General features: G+C 42.1%; 1 protein-coding gene across 11 annotated transcripts in view; it reads left to right on the top strand.

Moving 5' to 3' along the window:
* The window catches only part of LOC100737821, a 331448-nt gene that overhangs the window by 217420 nt on the left and 95965 nt on the right, over window positions 1-18063 (top strand). The gene's annotated exons all lie outside the window — the stretch shown is intronic.

Consider the following 18063-nt stretch of genomic DNA (forward strand, 5'->3'; position numbering starts at 1 on the left):
GGTCCCTACAGTTTAATTCAGTTCTGACACAGCCACCCGGAGGTAGTGTCAGATCCCACAGGTTAAGGGTTCAGTCCCACAAGATGCCCTCCCCCGCAACTTCAGATGCCAATTTACAAGTCCAGGTTGCTACCTGTGCTTCTGACTGACTGTCTAGAGGTTGATCCCCTTCCTTGGTCCAATTAATTTGCTAGAGCAGTTTACAGGACTCAGGAAACCATCTTAGGCACTTGATTATAAGAGAATATTGGAGTCCCCACTGTGGCTCAGTGGTAATGAACTGGACTAGTGTCCATGAGGATGTGGGTCCCATCCCTGGCCTCATTCAGTGGATCCAGTGTGGCCGTGAGTTGTGGTGTCAGTTGCAGATGTTGCTCAGATCCGGCATTGCTGTGCCTCTGAGCTCCGATTTGACCCCTAGCCTGGGAACCTCCGTCTGCTGTGGTTATGGCCCTAAAAAATAAATACATAAATAAATAAAATTAAAGAATATAATAAGTTAGGGATGGCCATATGGAAGAGATGCATAGAACAAGGTATGCGGGAAGGAACTTGGGGTTTCTGTGCTTTCTCTGGGCTTGCCATTCTCCCAGGACCTCCAATCTTTACCAACCCAGAAGCTCACCAAACCCTATCCTTTTGGGACTTCTGGAGGCTTCATTACAGGCATGCTTAATTAAATCATTGACCGCTAGTGATTAACTCAAACTCTAGCCCCTCTCTCCTCCCTGCAGGCTGGACATTGGGGGATAGAGCTCAAAGTTCCAATATTTTAATTACATGATTGTACCCCTGGCAGTCAACTCCCATCCTTACAGGCTTTCCAAAAGACATCTCAGATTGTGGTGTAGGTGGCAGATGCAGCTCAGATCTGGTGTTGCTGTGGCTGTGGCATAGGCCTTCAACTACAGCTCCAGTTCCCCCCCAGCCTGGAAATTTCCATATCAGCAGGTGCAGGTGTTAGAAGAAACACAACAAAACAAAAGCAAACATTTAAAGTCTCTAGTGTGGTCCTTAGGGCATAAAATAAATACTCAGTTTTTAATTTAATGAATAACTTCATAAAATAAAATAGTTTAATGAATAAGTTTGTTATTTATTTCAGTCATTTATATAAGAAAATGTACTATAATTCAGTAAAAACAGGGAGAGTCTATAGCATTTGAACAATGAATCACCCCCTTACACTCCTCTTCCAGCTCAGCATGGCAGAAACTCCACTCCAGGTAGGGATACCCAAGAACATAGCTTCCAGTTGAGGGCTCTGGTATCTTCTCAGAAGGAACAGGCCATCAGCATTTCTCATCTCTCCTAACTATACATTGTGGAAGCTAAATTCCAGGCAAGTGCAGCTAAAAATTTGGGTGCCTTCTTCCATGTACCCCCTACTCGAAAGGTGGAGCCTCTACTCAGCTCTGGAACATTAAGAGAAATAGGGTCCTTGTTGCCTTCGCCCCAACCAGTTTGTAGAGTGAAGTTTCCTCACTGGGAAAGGAAAGTGAGAAGGCTAGAGGCTGTCTCTCTCAATGCGCACTCTACTCTTCAAGCAGGAGTGTCCCTCAGCTCCAGAGCCACGGCTGAGAGGTTTCATCCAAGGGGAGAAGCTAGCCATAGGACAGCGAGAGCCAAAGCTCTCCCCAAAGGAACTGACTTTATTTGAAACAGAGTATGGGAAAGTTCCAGCCCCATGGTGCTCTCTCAACAACAGTGGTGGTTGTGGTGGAAAGCAGTGAAGACACAAGCTAAATCCTAAGCCAGCTAGTGTACCACGTGAACCAAGAAAAGAGACAGTACGAAGAGCCCAGCTGGGGTCCGAACACACCTCAAATATGGATATCAAAAAATGCTGATCTCAAATTCTACCCCTGAAAAGATTCTAATTTTGCTTGGATCAGACTAGAGAACAATTTATGCCTCCAAGACGTTGTCTAAAAGTAAAGAGCAACCAGCTGACAGTGGCACCTAAAGTTGGGTGTGGCCCAAGAGATAGATGCGCAAAGAGAGTTCTGCTAAAACCACTGTCATCTCAGGGTGACTGTGTGGATGCCCAAGGCACATGGACTTTCTGAGCAGCAACACCAGAGGCTTCACAATGTGGGGGAATAGATTTCCCTAAAAGAGCCCAGCCAGTTACTAAGTAAACAACAAGAAGACCTGGAGGGGAAAGACCAATATCTAGAATTGCTGCAATATATTATATAAACTGTCCAGTTTTCAAAAAAGTCACAAGACATGCAAAAAAAAAAAAACCACATGAAAATATGACCCATAAACGGGGAGGGGGGTGGACGTAGGCAACAAAAACTGTCTGTGAAGGAGACCAGATGTTATAAATATGTCCAAAGAAATAAAGGGAACCATGCTTAAAAAGTAAAGGAAGATGTGATGACAATTTCTCATCAAAAAAAGGATGTCAGTAAAGAGACAGGAATTATAAAGAAGAACCAAAAAAAAAAAAATTCTCGAGTTGAGAAGTATAATAACTAAAATGAATAATTTACTAGTGGAGATTCACAGTCGATTTGAACTGGCAAAAGAAAGAATTAGTAATCTGAGGAAAGATTGATAGAGACCATGCAATTTAAAGAACAGAGATAAAGAGGAAGACAAATGAAGAACCTCAGAGAACTGTGAGCTACTCATAAGCACATCAATATATATGTATGGGGAGTACCAGATGGAGAAGACAGAAAGGAGAAGAAAAAATATTCAAAGAAATAAATGTCATAGATAAAAACATACCAAATATGATGAATAACATTAAATATTCAAAAAGCCTGACAAACTCAAAATATGATAAATATAAGTAGATACACAAACAAACACCTCATACTAAAAATGCTAAAAGACAAAGAACTTGAAATCAGCCAGAAACAAAACAAAACAAAACAAAAAACACATCACTTAAGAGAGAACCTCAATTCAAGAAACAGCTGGCTTCTCATCACGAATAATGAAGGACATATGCGAGGAGGATGACATATTCAAAGTGCTGATTAAAACACTGTCATCCAAATCTCCCATATCCAACAAAACCATCCTTCAAAAGTGAAGGTGAAATAAAGACATTCCTAGATAAATAAAAACAAAATCAGTTGCTAGTAGAAGTTCATCAAGAAATCCTTCAGGCTAAAAGGACTTGGACATAAGTAATCTTGGACAATAATTCAAATCCACACACACGGAAAGAGCCATAGTTAAGATAATAATGTAATTATAAAAGATAGTATAAATGCATATTCTTCTCAAAACTGATTTAAAAGACAGTTGCATAAACAATGTGTATATAAGTATAGTGTTAAGCCTCTAACATGTAGATATGTAGTATATTTGGCAATAAGCACAAAGAAGGTGGGTGGAAGTAAAGCAGTATTGGACTGAGGAAATGACCCTAGGTGGTAGATCAAGTCCACAGGACAGTGAACAGAACCAGAAATGGCAACTAATAAGGGGAATATAGGAGTTCCTCTTATGGTTCAGCAGGTTATGAACCCAACATAGTGTCCACAAGGATGCAGGTTCAATCCCTGGTCTTGCTCAGTGGGTTAAGCTTCTGGTGTTGTTGCAAACTGTGGCATAGCTGGCAGATGTGGCTCATTACTGTGGCTGCAGCTCCAATTTGACCCCTAGCCCAGGAACTTCCATGCGCCTTGGGTGCAGCTGTAAAAAAAAAGGGGGGGGGCAAATATAATAAAAGCTATAACTACATATTTTCTTTCCCTTTTCTCAGCTCCTTTAAAAGACATAAAATTATATAAAGTAATAATTAAATTATAACAATGTATTTTGGGGTTTGTAACATATAGATGCAATGTGTATAAGAATAATAGCACAGCAAGGGGAAAAGTAATAGTTATATAGGATTAATAGTTCTCTGTCTCACTGAAATTAAGTTAGTATATCTAAAGTAGATTCTGATGAGTTAAGACATATAATGTAAGCCCTTGGGCAAAGACTAAAGGGAAACTAAAAAAATGAATAGTGGAAAAAAATCGTTAAAGGAATGAAAATATTACACTGGACAACATTCACTTAATGCAAAAGAAAACAGTAAAAGAGGACTAGAGAAACAAAAAGGCAGAAGGAACACATTACCAGATAGAAGTTGGCTCTACACGTAGAAATGAACGTCACCAGAAGTGGTAACTGAAAGGATGAGCATATAAGATACTTTTCTTACATTTAAAATCTTCAAAAATTTATACTGACTGCTCAACAAATGAATAAAGTGTGTTGTGGAGTTTATAACATAGGGATGAAAACAATGCATACTAACAATAGTATAAAGGCCATGGGGAGAGGAGAAATGGATGTGTGCTGTTGAAGGTTCTTATATATGAAGTGGGACAATATCACTCGACAACAGACTGATATATTAACGATTATGCTGCAAGGGTTAATTCCAGTAGGCTAGGAATTAAACTGAGTGGTTTTGCTAAAGTTTCTGCATAGCACTGACCCACAGTGACGGCATAAAACTACCCACTCATCATGTTACCTTGAAACCAAGGGTCTGAAGAATTTGGAGGGTAATTTTTACAACTTGTCAGCAGTGGGTTTTGAGATTCCTGGAGGACCCTGTAGTTATGGAGCAGGAATATACTTACATGATCAGGCAGGGTGCCCTTTGGGCTCCTTAGTTCTAAAGTGTTCTGTGTACATAACTGTGGCAAGAGTTTATGACATTTGGCTATGGCTTTGATAGAAAGGAGGACAATAGGACAGTCCTTCTGACTTTGTCAGACCCATTACTGTGAGATAGCCTCTGGCCCTTTAATGCTGACTATTGTGTCCTTTTCCTGTAAGTTTGTTAACGTTTTAGGTCCTGAAAATCTTCTTTAGCAATCAACTAGCTCTTTAACGTCCACTGACAGTGTGGAGAAGTATACTTTAAACCCTAAAACCTAATGCAGCATAAAAATATCAAAGCAAAGAGTTAGAGCTACTGAGCCAACAATGGTCATAAGATGGAACACTAAAGTACACGGCAGGCAGACAAAAGAAAAAAAGGGGGAACCCAGAATGGATGAGACAAAAGAAAACGAATAGCAAGATGATTTACTCAAACTTAGCCATGATCACATTAAAGATAATCATATAAACACTCTAGTTTGAAAGGCAAAGATTGTCAAATTGTATAAAAATGCAATATGCAGCTATATGCTGCCTACAGAAAATGCACCTTAAATATATAGATACAAATGGACTAAACATTTGTAAAAGGATTGGAAAAAACAGCCTGCTGACACTAATCAAGAGAAAGTAGTGTGTCTGTATTTGGATCAAAGTACATTTCAGAGCAAAGAGTATGCCAGGAAAAAGTCATTTCATAATCACTGAGGGTCAACTGATCAAGAGAGCATAACAATCCTAAACAACAATCATTAACATTTATTTTGTAGTCTGCCATTAACAATCACTAATGGCAGACCCACAAAATAAATGAAGCAAAAAAAAACAAAAACAAAAACAAAAAAAAACAAACCACCTTGATAACTGATGGAACAAGTAGGCAGGAGATCAGCAAACAGCAGACTTGAATAGCATTATGGTTAAGCTGATTGACATTTTAGAAAATCCTATCCAATGACAGCAGAATACACATTATTCTCAAGTGCACAGATTTGCCAAGATAGAACATTTTCTGGCCCATAAAATAAGTAATATAAAGTGTGTTCTTGGGGTGGATGGGCCTATTACTACCAACTGTTGAGTTTTACAGTCAAAAGCAAAACTAGCCTATCCAAAGACTAACCTCAGGCAATCAAAAACTGGCCTGCTTTGGAACTCCCAGTTTCAGCTCCAAGAAAGGAGCTTAGAAAGGAACAACAAGAAAGGTTGTCTGTCACTCTTGACCTTACAACAAGAAAAAAACCTGAACCCACTGGAAACTGAACCTACCAGAAAACTGAGATTGCAGAGCAAACCACCACCATGAGATCTGGAGAGATAAGTGAATGCAGAGAATCAAGGCCAAGATCAGCTTACCTGGAGCAGAAGCTGCTGGAACAGTAAACTGGTCATTTTGATGAATGTCTGGAGGCTGTGTGTGAACTAAAGGGAGAGTAGGACTTCCTTGGGGGCTCTAGTCCTGACAGCAGGAGGTCAGACTTTTGTGGGGTTTACCTCCCAGAGCTCCACCAGGTTATCTTGGTGAAGTGCCCCCACTCCCCAAATCACCTTAAGTGTCTGGCAGGTAGACAAGAAAAGTAACTATTTTAAAATATGCCCAGAAAGTTCTCCATTACAAAGGACTACTCTCCAGAGAAAAAGACTTTTCAGAGCCATATCCCACCTGAGGGAAGGGCATTTTCCTGTCTCCCAGCCCCTCTAGCTTTCCTGTCTCACCTAGGGCAAAATTGGGAGTGAAGAAACATTTGTAAAGGGACGAAAGCCCACAAAAGGACTGTGATGTAATCTTAAGTTTGTAGAATGAGTTCCTTCCCCCACTCTTTGCCACCACAGAGGGCTCCTGTATAATAACATTAGTTTAGAGCTGAAAGAACTGTAAGGCTCAGACTCTATTTAAGAAGTAGCTCTTAGGAGGAGTTCCCATCATGGCTCAGCAGAAACAAAATCTGACTATTATCCATGAGGATACAGGTTCGATCCCTGGCCTCGATCAGTAGGTTAAGGATCTGATTGCCGTGAGCTGTGGTGTAGGTTGCAGATGTGGCTCAGATCTGGCATTGCTGTGGCTGTCATGTAGGCTGGTAGCTACAGCTCCGATTTGACCTCTAGCCGGGAACCTCCAAGTACTGCGGTTCGGCCCTAAAAACAAACAAACAAACAAACAAACAAAGGAAAGAAGTAGTTCTTAGGGAAACCCAAAGACACAGAAGAGATTAAAGACAAGGACTCTATAGAAGTTTGAAGCCCCTGGCACCTACATTTACAGCAAACATGAAACACAACCCAACTGCTGGCCAAATTTCCATAAAACTTCACTAAATGTTTATTTACCTTAGTTCTTATTACCCAATAAATCATGTCTACCTTTAAATAAAAAATTACAAGACATGATGAAAGGGAAGGAAAAACACAGTCTGAAGAGACAAAGCAAGGATCAGAACCAGGTTTAGATATGATGCAGATTGTGAAATGATTGACAGGGCATTTGAAATAACTGTGTAGACAACATGCAAGAATAGTAGCTAATAATGGCAGAGAGATGGAAACCTTGAGAAGGAATCAGAAGGAAATGCTAAAACACTGGGAGTCGGGGGTGGGGGGGCGGGAGCACAAGCTGTCCCTATAAGACTTTTGGCACACAGGATCAGAAGAAAAAGATTGCTCTGGGTGGGCTGTTCCTTCCCAAGAGGCAAAGGAGAGGAAGGTACTGGCCCACTGAATGGGGCTCCTTGGAGGGCAGGAGATAGTGAGAGGCCTGAGTGCTACCTAACAGCTGCTTCTCCACCTAGCAGAACCCATCAGAAGTAAAGAAGTTTCAACAGCATGATCTTGAAAGGTATGGTTGGCCAAAGCACAAAGGGTAGATTAAAAAGCCAGAAGATGAGTTCAGAAACTATTGCAACATGTAACAAAGGTTACAATTTTGATATCTGACTGAACTGTAAGACACTCCCCAACCCCCCACTTCCCAACCCCGCCTCTGAAATTCATATGTTGAAGCCCTAACTGCCAACGTGACTTTGGAGGTAGGGTTTTTAGGTGGTCATTAATATTAAATGAGGGTATAAAGGTGGGGCCCTAGTGCAATAGGACTGGTGGCATAATAAGAAAAGAGATCTCCGACACTCCCACCCCTGCTTGCACAGCCCCAGGAAAGGCCATGTCAGGATACAGTGAGAAAGTGGCTATCTGCAAGCCAAGAAAAGAGTTCTCACTGGAAAGCAACCATCCGGACCCACTGATCCTGGACTTGCCACATCTAGAACCATGAGAAAATTAATTTCTGTTATTAAAGCCACTCGGCCTGTGGTGCTTGGCTATGGCAGCCAGAGCAGACTAATACACTGGTAATTGTATTTCATAGACTAATACACTGGTAGTTGTATTTCACGGTACACCCAGGTTATGTGTAGATGAAGAGGACACCAGTGGAAAAAGAGAAAATCTAAAAATGCAAGAAAAGAGGGGGTAACTGATAAAGCAAAGTCCTGGATCAGTAGCGCCCTTTGGAAATCAGATGAAGTCTAGAGACTCTCACCTAAAAACTGACAAAAATACTAAATTCTGCATTCATTTCAAAAAATTCATGGATTACTTGGTGTGCCTCGTCGGCTCTGCATGATTCCCCTGGACCCTCGCTTATGAACCTCTATGGGAGACCAGGTGGGCCGAGACCCAGAGCTTTGAAGGGAGCTGGGTCAGGGTGTGTGTGTGTGTGTGTGTGTGTGTGTGTGTGTGTGTGTGTGTGCTCACGTGTGAGAGAGAGAGATAACAGTAACTAGGGGGGTAGGAGACATCATTTGGAGGAAGAAGGAATCAGTGTCTCTGCGGAGTACGAGGTGCTGGGGCAGGAACAGGATGGAAAAGCTTAAGTTCTAACTCATATTAGAGAAAAGGATGAAGAAATAAGTAGGCACGAGGAAAGGAAATCCAGTGTCTTAAGGACAGATAGCTGGGGTTGGATTATATCTGATGGCTGTAGAGCCCATCAGCCTGATGTATCATTTTCAGCAGTTGTATCTGGAGGATTTTAGCAACAGCAGTGGTCGTGGCAGGAAAAAAAAAATAGATTTGGAATTTACTGCAAATTGAGGATTGGCCAGGAAAGCACAGGAATAGATTTGCTATAAACTAGGAGATATTTTAAATGACGGCCAACTGCCAAATGGGAGATAAGGAAGGAAACAAGGAAGGAAGGAAAGAGAGCACACTTCCTTGCCTGTGAGTCATTGGGAGGGAGAATAGGGGGCAGGAGAGGAAGGAAGGAAGAGAAAAGAAAGAAAAGGAAACAAAGGAAGTCCTTTTAGCCTTTGGAAGGATTAAAGCATTCGTATCCTTGGCCTGCCCTGGGGCATTGAATTTCTTATTCTGAATGTATGAAATTTGACCCCCTGTTAGTTGGAATTAGAAAAAGCTTTCTTGGTGTTTGCCCATGGCTTATAACTAAGCCTTGTAGGCTGGAAATTGCTGGGCATGCTTTACTCTGCTCCCAGTTTCCCCACCCCTGTCTCCAGGGCAGGGACCTCTAAGGCTTCCCAGGCTCTGACCGAGGGCTGGGAAGACGGGGCTTTTTCTAACCTCTGGGGGCTGTTGTGAAGCCACCTCCAGCCACAGAGCTTCTCCTTCAGGTTTGCCGGTAAGATTGCACAGAGGTGTTTTCTGCTAACTACAGTCTTCAGTGACTCTTGGAAGAGGTGCAGTTTCCACGTTTCCTGCACAAGATGCTGCAGGAATAACTATGGATGCCCTCCTCTGCCGACAGTACTTGAAAAACATTCAGGACTGTTACTGATAACCCAGAGGATGATCAAACGTAATGCTGTACTCTCTGGCCAAGATCTTGCCTCCCTTTTGAACAATTAGACAAGTGACACAAAATGAAAATTACCCCAAATCTTACCACCCAGAGATAACTGCGTGAGCATCTTGTTGTATATTAGATCTGACATTTTCATATGCAAATGTAGAAATGGATGTTTAATGAAAATGGTGTCAGATGATACACATTGTTTTTCAATCTCCTCCCCTATTTCTGCAATTTATCATCTATTGTGAACATTTCAGGTCAGTTTACAGTCAGGCCTTTGTATCTGTGGTTTTACATCCACAGATTAAAAATACTTAAAAACATTTTTCCCCCCAAATGTCCCAAAAGGCAACTTGAATTTTACCATGTGCCAGCAACTATTTACATAACATTTACATTGTATTAGTTATTATAAGTATTCTAAAAAGGTTTTAAAGCATACAGGAGGATATATGTAGGTTATATGCAAATACGATTCCATTTTATATAAAGGACTTGAGCATTCATGGATTTTGATATCCCTGGTAGATTTGGGAACTAATCCCCTCGCTGAACCTGAGAGATGACTGTACAAGCATTCTTAAGGGCTGCTTGGGACATTCTCCTGTTCCTCAATTGTTGATGTTTAAACTGCAGCATATCAGATATCCATTGACAAAATAATGCTATATAGCGAGAAAACCACAAAACCTTAGTGGCATACAAAAATAAGCATTAGCTTGCAGGTTTGCAGAGGTTCTGTTGATCTATTCTGGCTTGGCTGTTCTCCGCTGGACTCGCTTCTGCCTCTGCCATCAGATGCTGTTGGCTGAGCTGTCCGTCCTCCCCGTTTTGACTTACTCACATGTCTGGGACTGGCTGCCTTCTCAGCTCCTTTAGGATGGTCACAAATGGGACAACTAGGGCAATTCCACTCTGTGCCAGGTGATTTATCCTCCAGGAAGCTGGAAAATTCTACCAGTTGGGAGCAGGGATCCATTGTGAGTTCAGTTGAGACATGCTAAATTGGATACCTTTGAGGATATTCAAGGGGAGGTTTTGAGAAAGTGGGGGTTGGTGTTCAGAGGACAAGTTTGGACTGCAGTTACTAATGGTTTAGTCCTATGCATTTTAGGAATTAGTTGAAATTGTAGAACTGAATGAAATGGCTTCCGGGGACAGAAAAGATCTAGGAGACAAGAGACTTAGAGCCAGGCCTGGAGGACTGGGGCAGAGGAATATGAGGCCTGCAAGTACCACCGAGACACTTTTGTCAGAAGGGTAGGAAGAGAACAGAAGAGTGGTATGTTAGGGAGCAAGGACACTGTGTTTCAAAAAGTGAGCAGTTCATAGAGACTCTGATAATTGTTGAAAAATCAAAGAAGTGTGACAGCTAGTGTCCAAAGATGGCCCCTCACTGAATTATGCCTCCTGAAATTCATATTTTGTGTAGTACCTTCCCACACAGAATGAGGGCTGGGCCAGTTCAATCAGTAGAATTTGGTAGGGACATTATGTGACTTTTGAAGCTAGAGCTTATGAAGTATCGACCTTGGTCTCTTGAAATGCTTGCTCAGAGGGGTGTCAGCCACCATGTAAGAAGTCTGTTTACCCTTAGACCATCATGCTATTAAGAAGGCCAAACCAGGAGTTCCTGTTGTGGCTCAATGGTTAACGAATCTGACTAGGAACCATGAGGTTGTGGGTTCGATCCCTGGCCTCGCTCAGTGGGTTAAGGATCCAGCGTTGCCATGAGCTGTGGTGTAGGTTGCAGACATGGCTTGGATCCTGAGTTGCTATGTGTGGCAGAGGCTGGCAGCTGCAGCTCTGATTCGACCCCTAGCTTGGGAACCTCCATATGCCCCAGGTGTGGCCCTGGAAAAGACAAAAAGACACACACACACACACACACACACACACACACACACACACACACAAAAGAAGGCCAAAATGACCCTGTGGACGCCACATGGACACACAAACATACACATACACAGAAAGAGAGAGAGAGAAAGAGAGAGAGAGATGATGCCTGGCCACCTGCTGGTTGTTGCAGCTATTCTAGCCTGGGTACCAGACACCTAAGGAAAGAGTTATTTTGGATGTCAAGATGACTCCAGCCCTTTGAGACCCCAAGAAATACCAGTCAACCTATGAGAAAAAAAAAAAAAGAATTCTTATTTCAAGCTACTAAATTTTATATTAGAAAAAGATGGAATTGATTTGATTTGGTGGTATGAAGGTCATTACTCTTTCTAGGAGCAACAGTGGCAGAAGCCAGATCAGATCTGAGTAGGTCAAAGAGAGCACAGAAGCTGAAGAAATTAAGAAGGCATAGAGAGTTGCCTTCTGAAGAAGTCTGGTTATGGATAGGAAGGAGATAAAAAAAGACAAAGTGAGGTGAGGGAGAGTTTTTCTAAAAGTAGCCTCTACCATTTTAGCATGTTTAAAAAGGATTGCCTGATATTTCACAGAACTAGAGGAAATAATTCTAAAATTTGTATGGAACTGCAAAAGATCTTGAATAGCCAAAACAATCTTGAGAAAGGAGAACAAAGATGAAGGTATCATGCTCCCTGATTTCAAACTATACTACAAAATTGTAGTAATCAGAACAGTATGGTACCAGCACAAAAATAGATGTACAGATCAGTGGAAGAGAAATGAAAGCTCAGAAATATACCCACACATATATGAACAATTAGTTTACAACAAAGGAAGAATATACAGTGGAGGAAAGATAGTCACTTGAATAAATGGTGTTGGGAAAACTGGACAGCCACATGGAAAAGAGTAAATTGGACCACTATCTTAGACCACACAGAAAAATTAACACAAGATAGATTAAAGACTTGAATGTAAGACCTGAAACCATAAAATTCCTAGAAGGAAACATAGGTGGTAACCTTATTGACACTGGTCTTAGTGATATTTTGTGGATCTAATTCCAAAAGTAAGGGAAACAAAAGCAAAAATAAACAAATGGGACTATACCAACAAATGGCAGTTGTACAGAGAAGGCAAGCATTATCCAAATGAAGAGAAACTTCCAAATGGGAGAAGATATTGGCAAATCATATATCAACAAGAGGTTAATATACAAGATATATTAAGAACTCGTAAAACTCAATAACAAAAACCCAAACAACACAATTATACAATGGGTAGAGGACCTGAATATACATTTTTTCAAAGAAGATATATAGGTGGTGAATACACATGAAAAGATATTCGACGTAATTATTAGGGAAATGCAAATCAAAACCACAATATAGCACCTGGAATGGTTATTACCAAAAAGAAAGAAATAACAAATATTGGAGAGGATGTGGATAAAAGGGAACCTTCATGCTTTGTTGGTGGGACTATAAATTGGTGCAGTCACTTTGGAAAACAGTATGGAGATTCTTCAAAAAATTAAAAGCAGAATTACCATATTGATCCAGCTATCCTGCTTCTAGGTATTTATCTGAAGAATGTAAACACATTAATTCAAAAAGACACATGCATCCTTATGTCATTGTAGCATTATTTACAATAGCCAAACTATGGAAGAAATCTAAGTGTCCATTGATGGATGAATGGATGAAGAAGATGTGGTACACACACACACACACACACACACACACACACACACACACACACACAGTGGAATACTGTTTGGCCACAAAAGAATGAAATCTCACCATTTGCAAAAGCATGGGTGGACCTTGAAGGTATTAGCTAGATGAAATAAGTCAAAGGAATGCAAATACCATATGTTTTCACTTGGACGTGGAATCCAAAGGAAAAAAAAAAAAGAATAAGCAAAATAAAAGCAGAAACAAATTCAGACACAGAGAAGATTAGTGGATACCCGGAGGCGAAGGGTGTGGAAGGGTGGGTGAAATGGGGGAGTTGGGGGTGGTGGCACCTGTGTGGTGATGGATGGCAACTGGACTTGGGGTGGTGATCACTTTGTAGTGTATACAGGTGTCAAATTATAATGCTTTACACCTGAAATGTATATAAAAAGGTACTGCCTATCAAGTGTTCTTACAAAAACACAAACAAAAACAAAAAACTGAACTCAAATCTAATCTAGCCTCGTGATGTAATTACCACTTTACAAGAAACGTGTGGGATAAAGACACAAATTATCAACACCATAATGATGTGGTCAGCCAAATCAAGAGTTTGGGATAATCTACATAATAAATGGCCCAAGAAATAAATGACTTTTTTTAAAGGCAAGGAGACTGTTACAGGATAAAAACAAATTAAGAGACATAACAGTGAGATACAATATGAGAATCTTGTTCAAATCCTGATTTGAACAAACCAGCTATTAAAAGAGATCCTTGAGACAAGTGGGGAAATGGAATACAGACTGGGTATTAGATGTTATTAAGGAATCACTATTAATTACTTAGCTGTAGGAATGGCATGAGATTATGTTTGAAAATATGTCTGTATTGGTTAGAGATGCATATTGTGATCACCTGATGTATAAAGTTTTCTTTAAAAAAATAAATTGGTAAAATGGTAATAATTGTTGAGGTTGGATGATGGGTAAGAGGAGTGCATTATACTAGTTTCTTTTTAGTGTATTTGAAATTTTCTGTGATCAAATGGTTTAAAAACTGTTCTGAAACATATTCTTCATTCTGGTAAGTATTTACAGATAACAATCAGGTTAACATTCACCTGTGGTAGCTGAGTCTAGAATATGTCCTATTGATGCATACTTCTCCCCTAGGATATTGGAGAGAATCCTCACTTTAACTTGTTACTCCCATGATCCTTTATAGTAGATTAAAAAAAAAAAAAAAAAAAAAAAAGAGCCAGAGGGAAGGATTGAGTTGAGAAGACAGGACTGAACACACAGAAGGGAGGCATATCAAGAGTGCAGACCTCTTTGAAGGAGGGTGAGGTGGGATCCAGGATCCAGGTCAAGGTGATGGATGGGTTCACTGGAGATGGTTCCAGGTGTGGGTGTGGGTGGGTTGGAGCACATTGGCTGGAGCCTAAGGAGGAGGGAATTCTCATTGGGCAGCCTCTAAATCTTTAGAGATGAGGAGCAAGGTCAAATGCTACTGGTGGTGGGACTGATAATCAGGAAATTGTCATTGGAAGAGAATGGAAGAGATTTGACAAAGTTATTCAGGTGGGTGGGGAGTGAATTTACTGGGGAAACAGAGTGGAATTGCAGGGAAGTTTAAAATAAAACAATAGACCCAGGACCTTTAGCTGGATAAGGAGAACAATGGAAAGAAAATGCTATTGGGCTGGGAGGAAAGAGAATCCTCTCCAGCCTGGCTTTATTGGTGGTGCTGACAAAAGAACCTACCTGTGGGGAGGTGGTCTGGGAAAGTTTGGGATGGGGAGCAGGCAGCTACATGCTTAGAGAGTCCAGGTGATTCTAAGGCAGGCGCAGGTGGTTCTTGGACCACAGTTTGCGAAATGATGTCCTACGGGCTGGAAAGGGCATGAAACTGCCTTGGGACAGGAGGCCTGTCAGGTCCCAATGGGGAAGCCTGCTGGACAGACAACAGGACACAGGCCTCTTTGTCATTCCAGGAGCTTCTGTAGCTTCCTTGGCCAGAAGGATTACAATTTGAGGGTCCAGTTTGTCCAGTAAGATGCCCTTCGCAGGGTTTCAGGGAGGGGCTCAAAGCCAAAGGTGGATGGCCTTCAAAGTAACCCTGTCTGTGCTTGCCCCAGAGGCTTCTCATCCACAGACTGTCACTCCTGGAGGGTTTGTTGTTTGCTGTTTGTTTTTGCAACTTTTCATTCCAGAAATAAAAATGTGCTTTCAAAATCAACCAACCAACCAATCAACACTACTGAAGTTGGCACATTTGAGCTAATTGTTTTCCTTTTCATTTAGACTTATTTCCTACTGCGTATGAGGTGGCACTTTCAAGTAAATCTTTGGTAATTCCTAGGCATCAAGCAATTGCCTTCATTTCCCAGCGGGGCATACTAAAGTGGGCTCATTTGGAGAGAGAACGGCAATAGCAGCTTTTATATGGAAGAAAACGGCCTTTTTTTTTTTTCCCTGACAATCATAATCCACTCATGCTTTAAAAATGCATTTCAAAATCAAAAGGACTCTGAGAATCTGGAATGTGCTAGAAGAACGTATTAAGACAAATTTTAGCAGCCGGTTTATCTATAATCTAGATAAACCTCTTGTTTCTCCTCTCCCTAAACTGCCTCAGCCACAGACAGTGTGCTTCCTGGATGTGAAAGAATTAAGCCTGCCTTGAATTAACAGAAGTAACAGGAGTACAGAGAAAATGTCTTTCTTTTTTCCTGGTCTCCACTGTGATTCTTTGACTTGAATTCACAGTGGCAGAAAGAAGGAAAGGTGGGTGCTCTGGGTGGGGAGCACCGCCTGAGCAAAGGCCTGGAGGCCAGCAGGACATGGGGGCCTCTGTCTGCCCAGCCGGACTGCGGCAAAGCTGACACAGGCTGGCTTGGTCTGGGGAGCTGGATTAGGGAGGCTGAGCAGAGGGGTTCTGAGTGGTGCCTGGGGAAATCCTGAACCACTTAAATGAGCCATTTAAATCTGACAGACAAATTGGTGTTTTAAGAAGATTTACCAGGCAGTGATGTGCAGGGTGAGGTAGAGTGGATGGGGGCAGTGTGAGTGTGTGTGTGTGTGTGTGTGTGTGTGTGCGCGCGCGCACGCATGCATGCTCAAGCACACACTGGGGCCAGGGAGATGGAAGTAAGAGGAGAGTGAAACTAAAAGAATAAAGCTTCTGCTTTGAGTCCACACTTACTGAGCACCTACGGTATACATTGCCTTGAGCCAGGCGCCACCTTCAAGCATACTCTCTCTCAGCAAACAGAACCAACATCTACCCTTTTGTCCAAGCGGAACCTTAGAGTCCTTGACACCTTTCTTTCCTTTTCTCCCGAGTCATCAACTCCATGCCTTTTATGCCTTCCTCTTCTCCCTTCTCCCCACTGCCCTCTCTTCCGGATTGAGTCCCACTCTGACGCCTTCTTCATCTGGCTGCTGGTGAGGGTGAGGATGGCCTTCCCGAAATACATAGAATCAGGCCATGTCCCCCAGCAGAAACCCTGCAGTGGGTCCCTCTTGCCTTCAAGGTAAAGTCCAAAGCCCTCAGCAGAGCCGGGAGACCCTTGGTGCCCGGTCCTGCTCAGTTCTCCCTCCTTCCCAGGGTGCTCGGCTCCCCCAGCTTGAATCTCCGGAATCGGAATCGGAATCAGAATCGCTGTGCAAAAATGCAGCCAGTCATCGTGCGAGGTTGCCCTCTCTCTTCTCCCTTGGGATGATAATAGCCTCTATTCTACCCCTCTCCTCTGGCTCATTCTTCAAAATGTGTTTAACAGCCCCTTCCAGCTCTTTCGGGCCCACAGGTACCTCCTGGGTGCTTTGGAAGAACTGTTTCTATGGCTGTCCTAGAGCTTATCACCACGTATTGTCTCTGGCATTGCTCTTTGGCATGTGAGCTTCTAGAGGCATCTTCCAGCAGCTGCCCCTTTCTCTTCCCCCAGCACCCTCCTGACACATAAAAGGTGTTTAGTAATTAGTCATCAAATGAGAATGGATGAATTTCAAGAAGCTGGGCAGCAGGGCTGGGAGGGAGTGTTGGTCCCACATTACAGATGGAGAAACTGAGGGCCAGGGAGAGATTTAGCAATTGGTCCAAGGCTTCTCAGCTTCAGAGCCCAGAATCCTCTCCAGGGTTGCTGATTTCTGGTTTAGGGGTCTTCCCTCTTTCTTGCAGTCACGAAGTGGAGATGGTCAAGGAAAACAGCTCGGCAAAGCACCTTCAATTCTGGCTGATGGTTCAGAAAGCTACCCGTGGGGCCATTTTAGGAATGAGTGTCACAAAAGATGAAAAGGCTTTCCTCTATGAGTCAGGGATTTCATAAACTGGAGTATATTAGGTTTGGAGATTGCAAAAGCCTAAGGGCCCAAATGAACAATTTTCCAACATAATTTAAACATTTACTTCGCTGAAATTATTCAAAACACAAATCCTCCATTTCTGAAAGTCAAAGGATCTAGTTGCATGTGTTCATTGCTGTTTTTTTTCCCTCTTCACGCCAATGAATGTTCTTTGCCTACCTTTTTTTTTTTTTTTGATTGACTGGAAAAACCGTGTGGCAGGATGATAGATATTGTTCATTTAACTCCAGCATTTACTTTTCCCCTAAACCATAGCTCTGTTCATGATCGATCAGACTTCTCCCCCATTTAGCACCCATGTAAAACATTGCAAAAGATTGGGTCTGCGGCTCCGATAACGTGTTTGCAGCAATCTGTTCAAGACGCCGCAGCCATGCCGAGTGGCATGGAAGCTCTTAATGAAACGGCGGCGGATATTAGGGTTTTATGAACTGGAAAACAGTACAAATCAAAGCACTTTGCTTACTGTTTATCTGTTTAGAACATTTTTATTTTCTAAACCTAGCAATGTTCATCTTTTTCATCCGGCATTTCGGTTTGGTTCTTTACATATTGATTTTCCCGTTCACTGGTGTTCTCCGATGAAGTTGGAGCAGCCAGGTGTGCTGTGTGAATGAGCACCAGCCAGGGTGCAGGACTGGGGGCATTCTCTGCCCGAGACCCCTCTCCTCAAGGGCTGGGAGAGAGCAAGGGCTCGCCATGTAAAAAAATCACT

Source organism: Sus scrofa, chromosome 2 (genome assembly GCF_000003025.6).
Source record: "Sus scrofa isolate TJ Tabasco breed Duroc chromosome 2, Sscrofa11.1, whole genome shotgun sequence".
NCBI classification, from domain to species: Eukaryota; Metazoa; Chordata; class Mammalia; order Artiodactyla; family Suidae; genus Sus; species Sus scrofa.